Source organism: Sus scrofa, chromosome 2 (assembly GCF_000003025.6).
Source record: "Sus scrofa isolate TJ Tabasco breed Duroc chromosome 2, Sscrofa11.1, whole genome shotgun sequence".
NCBI lineage: Eukaryota > Metazoa > Chordata > Mammalia > Artiodactyla > Suidae > Sus > Sus scrofa.
Genome location: NC_010444.4, coordinates 9,927,364 through 9,947,311, shown reverse-complemented (window position 1 = coordinate 9,947,311; position 19,948 = coordinate 9,927,364).

Below are 19,948 nucleotides of genomic sequence, written 5' to 3'. Positions count from 1 at the left end.
GATCTTGCCCACAGCTGGAACCAAGGTCTAGCATCGCCACCTTCTGTGAGGGACTAGGCTTAGTGACCCTCTCCACTTAACCCAGCCGCTCAATAGAAGAAAAGAGCCCTTTCAGCCTCTGCTCATCCTTCTCTTGCACCTCTCCTCCCCTGCACCCCCCCCCCCAATTCCCTTGACCCCAGCACTTCAGTGGGTAAGAAAGGCCTCCTTCCCCTTCCATCCGTGGGCTCCCTTGGCCTCCTCCGCCCCGCTGTCAGTTCAGCACAGTCCAAATCAGGTGAACCCTAATTCTCCTTTCTCTGCAGAATGTTTGATTCTGGGGCAGGGAGGAGAAGGGGCCCATCTCCCAAGGCTTTTAAAAGCCTGGAACTGAACCATTGATGGTGTCAGGTACAGAGACCTCCCCACACACACCTACACACCTAATCACCTACTTCACCTCCTCCACAGCACCCCCCAACACACACACACACACACACACACACACACACACACACACACACGCAAATACACCTCCTACACAATGAGATACAGACACTGAAGCGTCACACAATCCAGGGCCTGCTCCTACCCTGAACTGAAGGGGATACACAGGAGGGCAAAATCCCAGGGCTGCTGCAGCATCCTGCCCCTACCCCCCTCTGCTGAGAATGCCGTTCGCAGGTGAACCAAAGATTCCTATTCTCACCCCAGAAATGGACTTTATACTACATGGCGCACGCCCAGCCACACCTCCACCTTCCCACAGCACAGCAGGCAGCCAGCACCCACAGGGACAAGCCTCCATCTCAAGCCTTCCTCAACGTTGACACCCCCCCCATCCCCTTGAACTCACACGAAGCCTGTTACACACACACACACACACACACACACACACATTCACCTCCACCCACAGCTTTTCTGGTTGAGAAATAGACAAGGAAATTCCCCCAAGCAAACCTCCATGAAGACTGTTCCGGTGGAGAACAGATTTCCTTGGAGTGAATGTTCTAATTAAAAATGGAAGGAAAAAAGGCATCTGTAGGTTTCAGCCCATAATTCCTCAGTGGCCAGAAAACTCAGCTCCTCATCCCCCGGTCAGGGGCCATTATATTTCACACACTCTGCGGCCATCCTCACTCACCTGCGGCCAAGAATTCAGGCACTATCCACACACCCTTTTTTGGCAGACCCCAGAAAGCCAACAGGCTGGGACTCCAGCATCTCCAGGCTTGGCTTGCTCTGGCTGTCATCCCCCGGCTGCCTCTCTCACCATCCTAGTAAAGAGCAAATAGCTCGCCCCTTCCCACCCCACCCCTTCCACCCCCTTGCCCCCACCCCTGTCATCAATGGGTACCACTTAGAAAGGCTCCCGGTTCAGGAGTCTCCCTACCCATCAACCTGAGAATCCAGAAGGAGGAATGCAGACTTTGTCACTGCAACGCAACAGACCTTTTTAAGCATCTAGGATGGTGGCGTTTTTCCAGAGTTGGTGGAGAGAGGACCTCTGAGAGATGACCCAGGCCACACCTCAGGTGACAGATGGTGAAGATGAGGCCTCTAGAGGGGAAGTTAATAGCCCAGAGCTAACAGCCCAGGGAGCTGGTGAGAGAACCACGGGTAGAATCCTTGGTCCTGACGCCTGGCCTTTTGCCCAGCACCACGAGATTCGCAAGAAGACCCCTCTGAGAGCTTATGGACTGTCGCTTATAGAAATAAAAGCTCCTATCTCATTCATTGCCAGCAGGCATTAGACAACCATTGTGCCAGAATGTTAGAGCCAAAGAGACCCTCAGACACACTAGCTAAACCCCAGGAGATAACAGTTGTGGAATCTGAGGCTCTGGCGCACTGGGAATTCCGGGTGGGTTTTTATTTCCTGCCTGCATCACTGGCACAGGAAAAGCTCTGCAGACACCCTTTCCCTGGCCTCAGTTACTGACAGTTACTCTGTCTAGGATGTACAGAGTCCTTGGAAAGAGGAAAGAGTACAGCTTTTTTTTTTTAAGGGCCACACCCATGGAATATAGAAGTTCTCAGGCTAGGGGTTGAATCAGAGCTATAGCTGCTGGCCTAGGCCACAGCCGCAGTAACATGGGACCTGAGCCACGTCTGTGACCTACCTCATAGCTCCCAGCAACACCAGATCCTTAACCCACTGAGTGAAGCCAGGGATCAAACCCACATCCTCATGGATCCTAGTCGTGTTCGTTAACCGCTGAGCCATGAAGGGAACTCCCAGAAAGACTACAGTTTTATGTAGCTCTGCCTTTCATAGTGTGTGGCCTTGAGCAGACTTCTTGACACCTCTGGGCCTCAGTTTCCTCATTCCTACAATGGAGATAACAATAAGGTCTCCTATAAGGATTAAATGAGATAATAGAATGAAAGCACTTCATATGATGTGTGGAGCACAGAACTGCTGCTCGATAGATTTTGGGTTTTGTTTGTTTTTCTTTTTTTTTAGGGCCACATCTGCACATCTGGAAGGTCCCAGGCTAGGGGCTGCATTGGAGCTGCAGCTGTAGGCCTACAGCGCAGCCACAGCAACTCGGGATCAGAGCCACATCGGTCACCTAGGTGGCAGCTTGTGGCAAGGCCTGATTCTTAACCCACTGAGAGAGGCCAGGTATCGAACCCACATCTCCAGGGACGTTAGTAGCGTTCTTAACCTGCTGAGCCACAATGGGAACTCCCTCTTGATAGCTTTGTGAATGTCGTTATCATCACTCGTTTATCCTTAGCAAGGACATCATGTATTCCCCATGCCCATGTTTTTGCCTGTTGGGGAAGTTCTTCCAAATGTCTAACCTTGAACCACTCGCCTGCATTTGAAGGCTACTCTCTCCTGCTGGAGCATCGTTGAGAGCCAAGCCAAGTGGGAGTTCCTGTCTTCTGAGCCCAGAGCTTCTGAACGTCTGGGGTGGGGGGCAGAGCCCAAGCAGGAAATGAAGCCTGGGGGAGGGAGCGGTTCCTCTGAGAAAGGAAGTCAGAGCCTAGGCATCACGTCTGCTCTGCCCAGTCCCCTCGCAGGCAAGGGCCTGGGGATTTGCTGCTCCGCCTCTCCCCTTCCACCCCACTCTCATTCTCTGACGCTGCTGGCCCTGTGTCCTGGGTTCCATGACGTGGCAGGAAATGCTGGTGGCATCTGGTTCTCCAAGGACTGTCACAGGGCGGGCTGTGGCCCCCTCGGGTCCGTCTGTGACCTGGTGCTGTCTTCAGGGTCCAGGTGTCCTGGGCCGGCTTTGGGAGGGAGGTGAGGCGGGGGTGGGGGTGGGGGACATTCTGCCCCTCAGGAGCAGATGCCAGGCCTGTATTCTCCTAAACAGGGCCCCTGAGGCTGCCTGGCTCTGTTGCTAGGCCACGGCTCCTGGGTCCCCCTCTGGCCTCCACCTGGCATGGTCTCCAACGCTGCTCTCTCCCCACAGCTCCCGTCCCCCCAGCCCCGCCCTCTCGGCCATGGGCTGAATTATTAATAAAATGCTGAGGGAGCTGTTTGTGCAGCTCACGTGACAGAACAAACACACCTCCCTCCTCACCACCATCCAGGGAGCAAGAGACTCTGGCTCATAATCCTTCTGATCCAGGCAAGGCAGCCTCGGAGACCAGCCGGAAGGCAGCTGTGCAGGCAACCGCAGAGCCTGCCATGTGCCAGCCCAGGAGCGACCTGTTCTGCCACCCCGGCCCCGCAGCCGCCCCCTCCAGGCTCCCCTTCCTCCTTGACAGAGGATTAAGGGTCTGGAGAAGGTAAAAGCATAACGTTCAGAGACGTCGTCTCCCCAGAAAGATGCAACAGCAAACTCCGAGAAGGCAGGGGCAGCCTTTGCTATGTTCACGTCATCACAATACAGATCCAGTCACCCCTGAATCTCAGAGGCTTACCTGGGCCCCACTTTGCCGCACGTCTGCTGGACCCTGCTTTGGAGGCTTGATACAAAAGAGGCAGGGGCTGGTCCACAGCATCCAGGGAAGAATCCTGAATACCGGTCCTGCCTCTGCCACGATCCAGCTGTTTGGCCTTGGCCACTTACTTGACATCTCTGGGCCTCAGGTTTCTCATCAGAAATAGGGCCGGAGTTCCTGTCGTGGCACAGCAGAAACGAATCCAACCAGGAACCATGCGGGTTCGATCCCTGGCCTCACTCAGTGGGTTAAGGATCCAGCATTGCTGTGAGCTGTGGTGTAGGTCGCAGATGTGGCTCGGATCTGGCTTGCTGTGGCTGTGGTTGTGGCTGTGGCCAACAGCGGTAGCTCCAATTCGACCCCCTAGCCCACTGCCACCCCCCACACACACATCCTTTCTCCCTGTAACCTTCTCTCCATCTAAATTCTCTTTTTTTTTTTTTTTTTTTTTGTCTTTTTGCTATTTCTTTGGGCCGCTGCGGCATATGGAGGTACCCAGGCTAGGGGTGGAATCGGAGCTGTAGCCACTGGCCTACGCCAGAGCCATCCAACGCGGGATCCGAGCCACGTCTGCAACCTACACCACAGCTCACGGCAACGCCGGATCGTTAACCTACTGAGCAAGGGCAGGGACCGAACCCGCAGCCTCATGGTTCTTAGTCGGATTCGTTAACCACTGTGCCACGACGGGAACTCCTCTCTATCTAAATTCTGACCCTGAGCCCCTCTCTCTCTCTCCACGGTCACCTTGAGACCCTCGTGTGCTTGGCTCAGCTCTCCAAACCCCTCATCATCCCAGAAGGTAAAATCTAGTGCCCTTTCTCCTTGCCAGGCCCGGCTTGCCACAGCCCCAGCCTCAGGGAGAATCTTGGTCTTAGGTCCCTGTTTTGAGACAGCCCCTCCCTCAGTCTCGGGCAGCTCTGGGCCCCCGAGACATTCTGAGATGCCCTTTTGCGTGTGGAAGCACCTCGGCTTGCCGATTACAAGCTGAGTGACCTGAAGCAAGTGATTCTGTCCTCCGTTTACCAGTCTGTAGCACGAGGATGTTGGTTTTTCATCTTGACCTGGCCTTTGACTTCTTTGGGAATCTAATGAACCCCATGGACCGCTCTTCCCTAGAAAAATGCATATTCATTGTTCTGTATTTGCATATTCAAATACCGACACAACACTCTGTCCAGAACTGGGTGGGTGAGGGTCCTACAGGTTCTAAATAAAATTCCCTGACCCAGGAGTTCCCGTCATGGCTCAGTGGTAACAACCTTGACTAGTTGCTGGGAGGATGTGGGTGCTGCTCCCTGGCCTCGCTCAGAGGGTTAAAGGCTCCAGTGTTGCCGTGAACTGTGGTGTAGGTTGCAGATGTGGTGTAGGCTCGGATCTGATGTTGCTGTGGCTGTGGTGCAGGCCGACAGCTACAGCTCGCATTCGACCCCTAGCCTGGGAACATTCATATGCCACAGGTGCGGCCCTAAAAAGACAAAAAATAAAAAATAAAATAAAAAAAAATTCCCCGGCCCAGAGATTTTCAAGGTCCCTTCTAGCTTTGGACAGTCTGAATCCAGTTCTCTGTGTTACTCACCCTCCCCACAGTGGTTCTTGGGTGATGGTGGGGGTGAGTAGCGGTCCCATTTCTCCCTCCTGCCTCAGTGGCCCCTTCCCCCAGCACTCGCTGTGGCTGCATCCAGCTTCCCAGCAGCTCAGACTAGCATTTCAATACTTCTTGGAGCCTATTGAACAGGCTTCACCTGCCTTTCAAGGTATTTAAAGGTTCTTTGACCAAATGCTTTTTGATCCTCCCGCTGATGGGAACCAAGCAGAGGCTCTTTCACCAACGGCCCCCCTCCCCCCATATATTAGTGACTAAGAGCTCTTTTGATATTGCAGAAACCTTCTGTGGTTTGTTCAAAGCCCTGGCCCTTGCGGCTACCTCCCCCAGAGACCCGAGCTCCGTTCAGCTCCCCCAGCGGTGGCCTCGTTAATGGGGGCCTCCCAGAGCTACAGGCTTTCTCCTGCAGTGGCGGGACCCCAGACCCGAGCCCAGCTGGTAGAAGGGCCGCTTCAGTGAAGCCCGGCTCCTCCCAGGGAGCCCCCGGCCGGTCCAGGTAAGGATGGGGTCGGAGTAAGTATCCCCCAGACTCCGGGGGAACACGCCTCTTCTTCCTGCCCAACTGAGGGCCGCATAGAGGGGCAAGGGACCCATTAATCTGTTTCCAAGTCCAGGGCAAGATCCCTTAGCCTGAGGCTGAGAAGGTAAAATGAGGCTTTGAAAAGTCTCAAGGAGAGGTCTCGGTATGTGAGGGGGCAGGAGCCGACACCCACTGACTCGAGACCTTGGCGGGTTCCGCAAGCCCTCGGCACAGCCAGCGCCGCTCGCCCCTCCGCGCTCTCGTTCCTCCTCCGGGGCTGCGCAGAAGGCGCGCCTGGGGTGGGTCCCTGCTGCAGAGACCCTGGGGGATGGGGGACGAGACATCAGGACCTGGGCCGCCAGCCCCCACGACGGGCGCCCCCAGCGCGGCTGTCCTTCTCGCCAACTTGGACGGACCCACCCTTGCACTGGCAGCGGAGTCTCCAGCCGGGCAGGGGCCGAGGCGGGGATGCGCGTGCGCGGAGGGGGCGCCGCGGAGCCCGCGTGAGCTGGTGAATTACCGAGTACGGGAGAGGAACGGTCTGCCCCAGAGGAGGAGGGGCGGGTGCCTGGGGACGTGACAGGCCCGGGGACTGAGACCCCATCCCCGCGCCCCATCTGGAGTTGAAGACTGCAGTGGAGGTGGAGGGTGGAGTCCCCCTTCTCAGCAGGTGAAAGGGTTGTCCGCGCCCAGAGAGCTGTGATTGCCCCAGTTCCACAATGTCTGGCTCTGCGCTTGGGAGGGTAGCAGGAAGGGCAAGTTCAGGTTACGAGGCCCCCTTCCTCTCTAAGGGCTCTTGGGGGCTGCTGGGCTCCTTGGCCCGACCAGACCGAGAGCCGGAATCCGGTCCCGGCCCTGCAATAATCATAATAGCAGCAGCCACCATTTATTGCGCTCTGAGGGCTTGCCAGGCCCAAGTGCCAAGTGCATAACACACATTATCCCGCTTAATAGTCACAGCAGCCCGATGAAGAAGTTCTGTTGTGGTACCCTTGGGAAGGCGAAGAGGCTGAGGATCAGAGGGGGGTGTGGCGAGGCTGAGTATCAGAGGGGGTGTGGCACGTCTGAGATCTGTCAACCAGGAAGGTTGAGGTCAGTCAATCCCCACCCCCTTCCTTGGCCTCGACTGGTTTTAGACCCGGGGCAATCCGACCCCTAGCTTTGCTACCTTTCATCTTGGAGCCTTCCAGAGTCTGGGAGGTGGGGGGGGATGGGGAGTGGGGGTGGGGGTGGCTCCAGGCTCCCTCTGGCTAGGCTTTTTCTTTTTCTTTCTTTCTTTTTGTAGGGCCGCACCCATGGCATATGTAGGTTCCCAGGCCAGGGGTTGAATTGGAGCTACAGTCACCGCCACAGCCACAGCCACAGCCACACCAGATCCGAGTCGCATCTTTGACCTACACCACAGCTCACTGCAATGCTGGATGCTTAACCCACTGAGCGAGGCCAGGGATCGAACCCACAACCTCATGGTTCCTAGTGGGATTCGTTTTCGCCGAACCACAATGGGAACTCCCTGGCTCTGCTCTTGAGAGGTGAGGGGGGAGCAGAACTGGGGCCTTACTGGAAAAGAGGGAGGTGGAGGAACCAGCCCCGCCTCTCTGACTGTTCCATTTCCTCCTGGATCCCCTCTCTTCCTGGCCCTGTCCCCTCACAACTGTTGTCATCCCCCACGGCTCTGACTTCACTCCCATTTTCTTCCTCATCCCACACTCCCTCCTGCATGAGCTCATCCACTCCCAGGGCCTCAGCTCTTGCTTCAGCCCAACTCCCAACTCTGTCTCTCAGGCCCTTCCTCCCAAGACGTGTCTCCACCCAGGTGGAGTGAACTCATTACCTGACTTGGGAAGCAGCCCCTCCCCAGGACCACACCATGCCCATTAAGGCCCCATCCCTCTCCCAAATGCCAGATCGGTTCCCCAGAGCCTCCGCTGCTCCGCTCGCACATCTAATGGGGTTTCCAGTCCCTTCAGACCTTTCTGGGCGGAACCTCTCACACCCTCATTGCCAACTTGGCTGCTGCCTCCCTAAGTCAGACCCTCGTCCCCTGCCCCCACTCCCCCATCTCAGCAGTGGCTCCTGAGCAGCTGCCTGCCTCCCCCATTCCAGTCCAAGATCCTCCTCTCAGGTTTTTCTAGTAATCTGATCAAACCCAGCTCTCAGGCCACCCACACCCTTGATGGCTCCCCACTGCCTGTGGAGTCAGGTATGAGCAACTTTGCCTGACACAAACATCCCCTCCACCCCCCCGCGCCCGCAGTCTGAGGACTTTGCCCTCCTGTCTTGCCCAATGCCTTACCTGCTTCGAAGAAGAACCGTTCCTGAGTTTCTGCTCTGTGTTCTATTCTTCAAAGCCAGTCTCAAATCCCACTTCCTCCAGGGAGCCTTCCCTGATTCTTTCAAGAGAATCCACCTGTTGGCCCCTGGGACTTCCTCAGCACTACTGTGATGAAATTGCCTACTTTAATAGTGTTTGGATGGCACAACGTTATACATATTACTTTAATTTCTAAAAATTAAAGAAAAGAGTGGTTTGGAGTTCCCATCTTGGCGCAGCGGAAAAGAGTCCAACGAGAACTCTGAGGTTGCCTCAGTGGGTTAAGGATCCGGCGTTGCCGTGAGCTGTGGTGTAGGTTGCAGATGCCGCTTGGATCCCACGCTGCTGTGGCTCTGGCACAGGCTGGCGGCAACAGCTCCAATTAGACCCCTGGCCTGGGAACCTCCATGTGCCGCGGGTACGGCCCTAAAAAGACAAAAGACAAGAAAAAAAAAAATACTCTTTGCACACCTCTCCATCCTCTCTCTGCCCACTTCCCCCCACCCATGCAATGGATTGGGAGCTCTTTAAAGGCAAGAATAGCTCATTCCTATCTATCCTCATCCTCATTTTTATTTTTATTTTGTCGCGCCAGAGGCACGTAGAAATTCCCGGGCCAGGGCCGGAGCCCACACCACGGTAGTGACCTGAGCTGCTGCAGTGACAACGTTGGATCCTTAGCCTGCTGTACCACAAGGGAACTCCCCTTCCTTCATTTTTTAATTGATCTGTTCTGCAGACATTGTGCCCCTCTGTGCTTGGCACTGCACATACACAGCCCCCATCTGGGCTCACCCCTCGGGGTCATTGGCCTATCGTGGGACAAGGACATTCATGGATGCCCTGGGCAAGCGCGGCTCTGGGCGCCTGATTGCCAGGCCCTGGCCTAGGCACTGTGGGAGAAGACAAGCATGAATAAGACCAGGTCCTTCCTCCAGGACTGTAGATCTGTAGAAAGAAGAGGACAGGTGCACAGTTGTGGGTATGAACAAAGTGCTTTGAGACCACAGATGACAGAACAGTGACTTTGGCCCTGGGGAAATCTGGGAGCTTCCCAAATGCCCAGTCCTTGTGCCAAGTGGGGGCCTCCTGAACCTTTGCTGAATTAAGTTGGATGGGAGAAGAAAGGGGAAATGATAGAGACTGAAAAAGAAAAGGAAGGTTAGGGAGGGGAAAGCAATGACTGAGCATTTTTACAACATCTGCATGAAGTGGTCCTGCCACGCATCCCAGTGGGATGGCTTGTGGACGAATGAGATCCTGGGCAGCCAGCAACTCCCGGGAAGAAACGTGTTATGTACAGGATATTATTAGTCTATCCTCGTCAGAGCAGTAAGTGCTTCTAGCCAAGAAGCCTCTGTTTCCCCCTAGGAAAACCCAGGGACCACGCGCCTCTCTCTGAGGGCTCAGTTGCCCCATCTGCAACGTGATGGATTTGCACGTGGAAGAAGATGGTCCAGGGTGGTGGCCTCCTCCAAGAAGATGCTCTGTGGGACAGCCGTGTCTGACCAGGATGCCCTCTGTCCTTTCCTGCTCACCCCTGGGTTGAGCTCAGACGTCCCCGTGACATCACAAAGGCCACTCCCTGTCCTGTTTGTCTTGCTGGTCAAACAAAGTGGAGCAGAAAGGAAGGCACTGTGGACTTTCCTGCCGGAAGTTCTGTAAATTTGGGGGCACAGGCTTTTGACCTGAGTCCTGAAAATGCCTCCTCTGTGACCCACCCACCCCCGCCCCCGCCCCCACCATCCCAGACCCAACGTCTCTTTTTCTCTGGGGAAACCTCATCCTTTTCCAAATCCACATGCATTGCCCCCTTGATGGCCAGAAGTGCTGGGGTACAAGATGCCCCGGTGAAAAAGGATGGAGGCTGTAGCTGGGGGAGAGACCAGCTTGTTCTAGAAACTGCCTTTCCCCTCCGCAGTGCGAGCCCTCCCATTCCCTGTGCTTGGCTAACTCTTCATCCATCCAACCCTGTAAATCAGACACCTGGGCCGTGTTCCACCCTCCCCTGTTTTCCTTACCTGCCACACTGAGTTGGTGGCAGGGCCTGGCCTTTTGCCCCTCCTGGCTACCCTCCTCAGCCTTCCTCCCCCTGCCCCTCATCTACTGCCCTAGCCCTGGTCCTCTCACCCCTCACCAGCTTCCTCCCTGGGTCCTCTCCTCCCCCCACTAACCATGGGCATCAAAGCACAAATGGATCCCATGTTGCTCTCCAGCTCAGATCCCTTCCACCAATTCCTATTGCTCGTGGGCCTCCCTACCTAACGAGAAAGGGGACGTGTTCTTTGAGAGGGTTTGAGTGATGGATGGTGTCTGGGTGTGTGGGGGGGGAGGGGAAGGGCGTATGACAAGTGCAGAGGTGGGAGGTGTGATGGAGCCTGCTGGGGGAAAAGTCTGCAACCTGCCTGGAGTGGGTGTCCAGTGCGGGTGGCAGGGGGAGCGGACACTCCTACTGTGTGCCAGCACCCTCCTCATGCTGAGGGGACAGCAGCCACCAAACAGAGAGCCCCTTGGGGTGCTGGCATCTAGCAGGAGGAGATGCTTACTGCTCTGGCAATAAGCAGAGTAAGTCAATGTCCTAGTATAAGGTGATGTGGGTTGTGGAAGAATGCAGGGTGCAGAGATGTAAGGGTGATCTGGAATGCTGGGGACAGATTGCAACGTTAAGACAGGGGGATCAGAAAAAAAAAATGGAGTTCGCATCGTGGCTCAGTGGTAACGAACCTGACTGGTATCCATGAGGATGCAGGTTCAATCCCTGGCCTCACTCAGTGGGTTAAAGGCTCCAGCATTACCATGAGTTGTGGTGTAGGTCACAGATGCGGCTCAGATCCGGCATTGCTGTGACTGTGGCGTAGATCGGTAGCTACAGCTCTGATTCGACCCCTAGGCTGGGAACCTCCTTATGCCGTGGGTACGGCCCTAAAAAAGAAAAGAAAAGAAAAAGACGGGGTGGTCAGGGCAGGCCTCGTTGGCAAAGTAACATCTGAGCAAAGATTTGAGGGATTGAGGGATTCAGCCCTGTGACTGTCTGGGTAACAGCATACCAGGGATAGGGACCAGCCAGTGCAAAGGCCCTGAGGTGGGACTGTACCTGGAGGGTTCAAGGAACAGCCAGGAGGCTTTCGGGGGCTGGAGCAACGTGAATGAGAGAGAGGAGCAGCAGATGGGGCCAGAAGAGGAAGGGGGAGTGGGGAGGGAGGGCATGGTGAGAACTCTGGGTGGTGGGAAGTGTCTGTGGGTGGCCGTGGAAGGATGGGCTCGTCATCCATCAGGACAGGGAATGGGGAAACCGCGTTGGAACAACGCTGTGTCTCCGCCTTTTTAAAAACTGTCACACACACACACACACACACACACACACACACACCCAAGAGCCTTTTTAGACTTTTTCCTCTCATCGCCCCCTCCCCATGAGGCTGTAATTTCACAGCTGAAATGTACGGATGTGTATGTACATACTTTGGCTCTTTGGAAGGTCACAAACCATTGCACGAGTTTTTGTCCAGTTTTCACTCTCTTGGGGGAGATGGCGCCCCCAGTGGAAAATGCATGTGTTAGAGCAAGTGGGTGAGAACAGGACTGACACCTGATGGACCTGAGCTGTCCAAGTCGGTGCAGGGGAGGGCAGCCCAAGAGACAGGCGGGCATGTGAGGTCCAGGCTGGAGGAGCCATTCAGGAGCCATCAGCGTACAGAGGGTTTCCGCTTAAAGCAGCGAGAATGAGGAGATGGCCCAGGGGAGTGAGTATAGAGAGAGACCAGGATGGGAGAGTGGGCTTGGGGCACCCCAAGGTCTGGGAGAAGAGCAAGAACCAGCAGAGAAGAGCGACCATCTAGAGAAGATGGAGGAAACCAAGGAAGCACAACAGTGGGGAGCAGCTCTTAGATGCTGCGGGGAGGGCAGGTGCAGCCAGCTATACTGACCGCTGGGTTAAGCCATGCGGAGGCCACTGGAGATCCGGACAGGAGCGCTTCTGATGGCGTGGGGTGGGGTGGGAGGACAGATTGGGGTGGCTTTGAGAGAAACAGGAAGAAAGGTACCAGGGTTCGCAGGTGCAGACCACTGAGGCGTTCCCCCGCAGAGGGGAGCAGGGGCATGGCGGTAGCTGGCGAGGACGTGGGATGGAGACGGGTTTATTTAGGGTGGGAGGAAGAACAGCGAGTTTGTTCACGCATGGCGAGGATCTGGTGGAGAGGGCAGAATGGATGATGTGCGAGGGAGGGTAAGCTTTTGAGGTGGGGAGTCTTGCTGGAACCATGTCCTTGAGCGGCGCAGAGGCTGGGCTCTGGTGCCCGTGTTAGTGGGAGCGTGGGTAGTCGTGTCTCTAGGAGGAGGCAGGCGGATCGAGTGGGCCCCGAGGCTGAAGGGGGCGACTGTGCCCCTGCGAATCTGGAAGCACTTCTGAGAGGCTGGATTATCTTCAGGGAGTGGGAAGCAGGGTCACAGCGAGAGCGAAGGTGGGGGAGGCGGGGGTGGGGGGTGAGAAGAGGCGATGGTGAGAAATACAGCCCCCCCCCCCCCTGAGCAGGGGCGGCAGGTCTGAAGGAATCTGCAGCAGCAAGTCTTCCTGCCCCAGGGCCTGGGTTCCCCACCTCCCTGCTCCCAGGGCTCTGCTGAAGTTTAGGTGCTTGTTGCTCTGTTTCCTCCAGGAGAGGGTCTCTTCCTTAGCTTTCCAGTTACCAGCAAGGGCTGTGCAGTCTGGCAGCCAGGCTTTGAATTCTTTTCCACGACTCCCTTGCTGTGTAGCCTTGGACACGTATTTTAAAGTCCCCCTGCCTCAGTTTTCTCATCTGCGAATTAGGGGCAATAGTAAGGGTTGTTGCTGGTACAGAAAGGGTCTCAGTAGCTGAAGAGTGAAGGCGTGAGTGAGGGGAGGGGGGTGTGGTCTGGGCCCCTGGGAGAAGAGGGCTGGGGTCAGATCGGGCCCCTGAAGAGGACACTGTCCCCCACGTCTATGCCCAGCTCCCACCATGTGAGCTGGGGGCCCTGGCATAGCTCTCAGGTGGGCAGCGCCCAACTGGGGACAGACTGCCCAGCACAAGCCAGAACAGTCCCCAACTCAGCCCTCCCTGGGCAGAGCCCACTGTTTAAGGGGGGGGGGGCTGGAGCTGGCGTCTTCCTCTGGCCTGGCCCCACCCTCGACTTCCTGCCCCGCCCAGCCCTTCCCGTTTTCCCTCCCCGGCCCTGGAGGCCATTTCCGCCAAGGTGTCAGAACAGAAAGTTGCTTTCTCTCCCCAGAGCCTAGAGCTTTCTAGACGTGCTGACTTCTAGATCTGGGCCTTTGGGACCCCCTAGAAAATAGGCCACCGGCTAGCCCCTCCTCTGAAGCTGGGATGCAGGGGGCTCTGCTGAGGGTATGTCCTGTGAGAGTGTGGTGTGTGTGTGTGTGTGTGTAGGAAGGGGACAGCAGGATTCACGGGGCGCACAGCATGGAAAGACCTTGGGCTGGGCGCTGCATCACTAGGAGGGGGCTCACAGCCCTGGCATGGGGACTCGCTCTGCCCTGCCAGCTGGGGCCTCTTGCTCCTGGAATTTCACTCCCCCCCCACCTCCTCCCCCTCCCAACCCTCCCCAAGCACCCCTCCCCCATAACCTGGAGGTAGACACAGGATGGAAAGCTAATGGCCAGAATGGGCTCTGTAGGCTGTTATGAGATCCATAGCGTTTCTTAATGTTCCCACATGTCCAGTGGGGAGGGAGCTGCTAAGTGCCAGGTGCTGGTGAGGATGAAGTGCCCGGCAAGGTCCCAGCCCTGCCCCTCACTGCCCTCACGAACCAAGGAAGTATCCACCATCAGCTTGGTTCTCAGGCCTGGCTGGCGCCTGGCTGCTCTGATCACTCATGTGTCCAGGGAGCAGACCGCCTAACAGAACCCAGGCTGCCGGGAGCCTCACAGCATGGCTGTGGTCCTGTCCCCATCCCTAGTGTCCAGATCTTCCCCTTGGCACCCCCTCTGGGTACCTCAGAGGGTAAAGTCGTGCCCACAGGCAAGGCCATATCCCAGGGTCCAGGAACAGTTCCCGGAGCTGGAGGGCTTCAGTCATCCCTTAGCAATGCCCTCCCTGTCCTGTGGGGAGAAACCAAACATAAAGGGCACAGGACTTCCTAAGGATGCACAGCATTTCTTTCCAGGATACTGGCTGCTTCCCTCTCCTCCAATTCCCTTGGGGGCCCTTGGCAGTTGAGGACATTTCCCCTTTCTTCTTCCACTAGCGACGTCAAGCCAGGAGCGGCATGGCATAGAGGGATGGCAACGGGCCCCTTTTCTTGAGGGCCTGCTGTGTGTCAGGCATTGCTCTGAGTGGTGGAAATACAGTGTGAAGGAAGCCGAGTCTACCCCTGTGGGGCTCGTGTGATGGTATGAAATTCTTTTTTTTTTTCTTTTGCCTTTTCTAGGGCCGCTCTCGCGGCATATGGAGGTTCCCAGGCTAGGGGTTGAATTGGAGCTGCAGCCGCCCGCCTACACCAGAGCCACAGCAATACAGGATCCAAGCCGCGTCTGCAACCTACACCACAGCTCACGGCAACGCTGGATCCTTAACCCATTGAGCAAGGCCAGAGATCGAACCCAATCCTCATGGTTTCTAGTCGGATTCGTTAACCACTGCGCCACGACGGGAACTCTGGTATTAAATTCTCGTAACATCCCATGTGGTCAGTTTTGCCACCCCCTGTTTATAGATGGAGAGACTGAGGCTCAGCCAGACTAGGAGTGGGGTGAGGTCCCGTAGCTGGTGTGTAGCAGAGCAGGCGTTCGAGCCCAATCTGTCAGATGCCATCCACAGCCCAGCCTTTAACCACTCATATACCGGGAGAGGCTGGACTGGGAGTCAGAACACATGCAGTGGTCATTCATTGGGGTCTGGGCTTCGGGACTGTCTTCCCCTCCCTGGGTCTCACTTCCCTCATCCATAGATGATCCAGAAGGTTCCTTCCAGCATTTCTGTGATTCTGGACTATCAAAGAAATCTGCAAGTCTGGCTTCCAGGAGAACCATGCAGGAATTCTTTTTCTCCATGCCATGGCACCCCACTTGGTGGGACAGGAAGCCAGCCCGCCTGTGGACAAAACTTTTCAGCATAGAGGAGTCAGGAAACCATGGCCAGGCTTGGATCCCATAGGATCCTAACCCCACAGGTAGCCTGGCCTGGCTTTGCCACACTCCTCATGGTGACCCTGATTTCTGTCCCTGCCCTTCGTCCCAGCTCTGGCACTGGACTCAGAAAGCCCGAGTTCCAGTCCTGAACCTGCTTCCTTTAACTTGCTGTGTTACCTTGGAGAAGCCCAGGCCCCTCTCTGGGCCTCAGTTCTCCCATTTATTGGATGAGACTGTTTCTGAAGCACCCCCACCCTGACTCTGCCAAACGTTTTTCCTTCTTTTTTTTTTTTAAACGTTTAGGGCTGCACCTGCTTCATATGGAAGTTCCTGAGCTGGGGGTCAAATCAGAGCTACGGCTGCCAGCCGACGCTACAGCCACAGCCACACTGGACTCAAGCTGCCTCTGCAACCTATGCCACAGCTTTTGGCAACACTGGATCCTTCACCCACTGCGTGAGGCCAGGGATCAAACCTGCATCCTCACAGAGACTATGTTGGGTTCTTAACCTGCTGAGCCACAGCGGGAACTCCAGCTCGGCCAGTCTGATGCCATAAGCTTGTTAAGCCCGTGGTGGGGATGCAGGCTTTCCGGGAATTAAGCCAGGCCCAGGGTGCCTGCTGCTCATGGGCAGTACTCCCTCCCCACGGCCTCCCTATGAACCACGAAGGGAAGAATGACCTGTGTCAGCCGGGTCCAAGGCTCCCCTCTCACCCCTCTGTCCTCCTTGCCCCCACACTGAGGCGCTGAGTCCCCAGCCCGCTGCTGCCTTGAGGGATGTCTTTTCCACCTCCTCCCCCAGGCAGTCAGGGGGCGGGCAGCCGCAGATCACGACAGGTAGGGCTGGGTGGTAGCGAGGGCTCCACAGAAAGGCATTTTGCATCGTGGGCATGCCTGCCAGGTGGTGGGAGGACCAATTCTTTCTTTGCTTTTTTTAGCCCCATCCAAAGGGGCTGGAAGGGAGGGGGGCCCAGGAAGAGAGGCTCCTGAGACACCGGTCCCCAGCCTGGGCTCAGACTGGTGGACACCCCTCCCCCACGTCTGCCCCCAATTCAGGCGGTACCCCTGGGCCAGGCTGGGGCAGGACTGAGATTGCTCTCTCTCCTTTGGGTCTCTTGTTATGTGAACCACATGGGCCTGGGTGCCTCGCCCCATTTAACAGAGGAGGCGGCTGAGGCTCAGCGTGAAGATACGATGGGCAGATCAGGGGGCCTGGGGCAAATGGCCAGCCTCCGGGAGTCCTCTGGTCTGTTTGGGCAGGGATAGGACTTTGGGAGGCTCACCCAATGGATGAGAGTGGTCTCCCTTTCTTTGTTAGAGGGGTGGGAGAGAGCCAGACGATGCGGAGAATTAAGAGGTTAGCCCATCTACGGGGAGTTCCCAGAATGCACCCTGCTTCCTCTACACTCCAGCCTCTGTCTGGGCTATTCCCTCTTCCCGGAACTCTTCCCTCCACCCGGCTAACTCTACAGATCCTTCAAGCCATAGTTTAGATGCTGCCTCCTCCAGGGAGCCTTCCGTGGTTTTCCTGGGGACAAGTAGCCCTGAGGTATGTCTCCCACTGCTCCCTGAGCCTCCCCCACTGGGGCATGAGTCACCTGCTAGGTAGTTGGTGTTTCTCCTCGGCAGACTGGAAGTTTTTGGAGGGTAAGACGGTGCCTTATTAGTCTCGAATGTTTGTATTCCGCTACCCAGCATGGGGTAGGGTACACAGTTTGCCCTGAGAGCCGTTTGTTGAATGGCTGAATGGACACCTACAGAGATCAAGTGTGTTGATCAACCGTGCAGGGGGTCCAGGGGTTAATAAGACACAGCCCCCCACCCCGGGAGCACCCACATGCATGGTGGTGAAGGACACTGTCCAGAGTGAGCCTGGGCAGGGCGTGCTGGGAGCTCAGAGAAGGGAGGGGCTGCCTTGGAGAAGGGGTCCTGGGGGCTCCCCCTGGAAGAGAGGCCAGGGCCCTGGAATGACAAAGAGTCTGGGTCAGGGGTTAAGGCTGGGGGGTGGGGGGCTGGTTTAGTCACCCAAGAATAGGGGGTTTTGTCCCAAGTTTGGATGGGTGGGCCCCGGAGTGGACAGGTGAAAGAGCTGCTAGACAGAGAAGCCGGGTCACATTGCAGTGAGCCATTTCCAAATAAGACCAGAAAGGGCAAGCATTGTGCTCCACGTAACACAGCTGGGCAGCAGCTCCCAGCCTGGGCTCCGCACCATCCATGGCCTTGCCCCCTCCCCCCCACCCCCCCCCACGTGGCAGCCTCCTGGCTCTGGGCAAACAAGCTGCCCCAGGCCCCAGGGATGCAGCCCCAGAGGGAAGTGACAATAAAAGCTTATCAAACAGCATGTAGGAGGCAGCCACAGATTTCAGCGGCTAAGTAATCTGTGTCTAATGTTCACTTAGCAGAGCGTGAGCCTCCGAAATGTCAGTGCTCGCGGTCTGACCCTGCAGCAGCCAAGGCTGTTGAAGCCCAGGAAGCGGAGTCACTCAGGTTCCTAGAGCTCCATGCCCGGGTTGCGGCGTAGGTGGGAGAGTTTTCAGACGCCAAACCATCCTGGCAGCCTTAGCCAACTGTGCCCTGGGAGTCAAGAAGTATCTTTTTTGGTCCAGGAAAGGGCCATTCATGAGCACGGAGTCAGAGCTGCCCATTTACAGATGGGGAAATGGAGGCTGGCCATGGGAAGCCACCACTGAGTGACTTCAGGGGTGGTTTTACCCATGAGCCTCTGCTGCTGCTGAGTGCCCTGAAGGTCCTCACCAAGGGGCAGGAGAGAGGGCTCCTGGGCTCACTCACCCCCCTTTGCCCCAGGACCATAGAAATAAGGCCATGGAATTCCTGTTGTGGCTCAGTGGTAATGAACCTGACTAGTGTCCATGAGGACAGGGGTTCCATCCCGGCCCCACTCAGTGGGTTAAGGATCCAGCATTGCCATGGGCTGCGGTCAGTGTAGGTCAAAGACATGGCTTGGATCTGGTATTGCTGGGGCTGTGGTGTAGGCTAGTGGCTATAGCTCTGATTGGACCCCTAGCCTGGGAACTTCCATATGCGGCAGGTGTGGCCCTGAGAAAAAAAGAGAAAGAAAAAAATGAGGCTCCACACGGACCGCATTGGAGTCAACCTCACCTCTGAGCCCCACAGCGTGTCCAAGGCGCCTGCCTCTTCCCTATCTTCCTGGGCAGCCTTAGGCAATTCTTAGCCCTCCTGGGGCTCCGTTTCCCCATCCATCAAATGGCTGGAAAGCACTCCAAAGTCTCATTTTGCTACAATACCTTTCAAATGATGAGTAAGGCAACCAGCCCATCCCTCCTCTTCCCCTGCTCTGCTTTTTCTGTTCTCCAAAGCACGGGGTCTTGTTTTGTGGGCTACGGTATCCCCAGCTCTGCAGCTGTACCTGTCACACCACGGGTGCTCAGAACACTCAAACTCCCAGCAGACAGGTCCTTTCCTCCCCTCCCATTCCCAGGTTCTGTTCAGCCCCCTCCTGGGTGGGGCTGCTTTGCCGACTGAGGTGCACGGGTTGAGGTGCAAATCTGAAATTCCCCCCTGTTTCTGTTCCACCTTCTCCTTTCCATAGTGGGTGCGTGGGAGCCGGCCATGTCTTCTTTTAGATCCCCCCGGCACGGCTAGGACGGGTGCCAGGGCCTTGGTGGTACAGCCAGTGCTCGGTGGAGTTGTTTACAGTCTGCCCGTGACTCACCCACAACAGCCCAGAGAAGGCTCTGCCCAGGCTGGGCCCAGGCTTGGGGAAGCCAGGGAGACGGGGTCTGAAAAGCCCACGGGATCCTGGAACAAGGGTTCAAATAGCCCTGGCATAGCCCCGGCGGGGGGGGCGAGCAGGCACAGGCGTGTGGGGGCCAAGGATGGGCCTGACTGGAGCAGGAGTAAGAATCTGTTCTGGCTCAAGCCCATGGATTCTCTCACAGCTAATCCTTTATCAGGGCTTCCCTCTGGCGCCCCGGGCTGGGACGGGGGGTCCTGAGATGAATCACCCCTCTCTGGGCTTCGGGAGCCTGCTGGGTGATATAAAAGGCCATGGGTATTACTGACTGTGATGGTGCTGCTGTGGGGTGATATGGGGGCGCCGGTGAGACTGTCGTTCATTCAGTGGGCGGAGGCCACATGCAGGAAGGGCTTCCCTGGGAAAAGGAACAGCGCTTGCAAAGACACAGAGGCAGTGCTCAAACGACAGGGAGCGGTGGGAAGCTGGCCCTGCCTTCCTGCCCGGTGACCTCAGGCCACTCCCTTCCCTCTCGGGTTGTTTCATCTGTAAAAGTGGAGGTGATGTTTCTTGGGGCGGCAGTTTGAGGTTGTCCCAGGAGTTTTCTGTGGGTCTTGTCTGCTCTGGCGAGGATTCTGTGGAGCGAGAGGGTGTGATTTCTAGGATGGGGCAGGGATCTGGGCGACAGTGAGGTCCTAGTGGCTGGGTAGACAGGACAAACAGGGCTGTGTGTTTGGGCAAGGAGGGGAGCTCAGAGTAGGACACTGCCAGCCAATTAGACGGTCTCTCCAGGCCTAGTGTTTGCTGATGG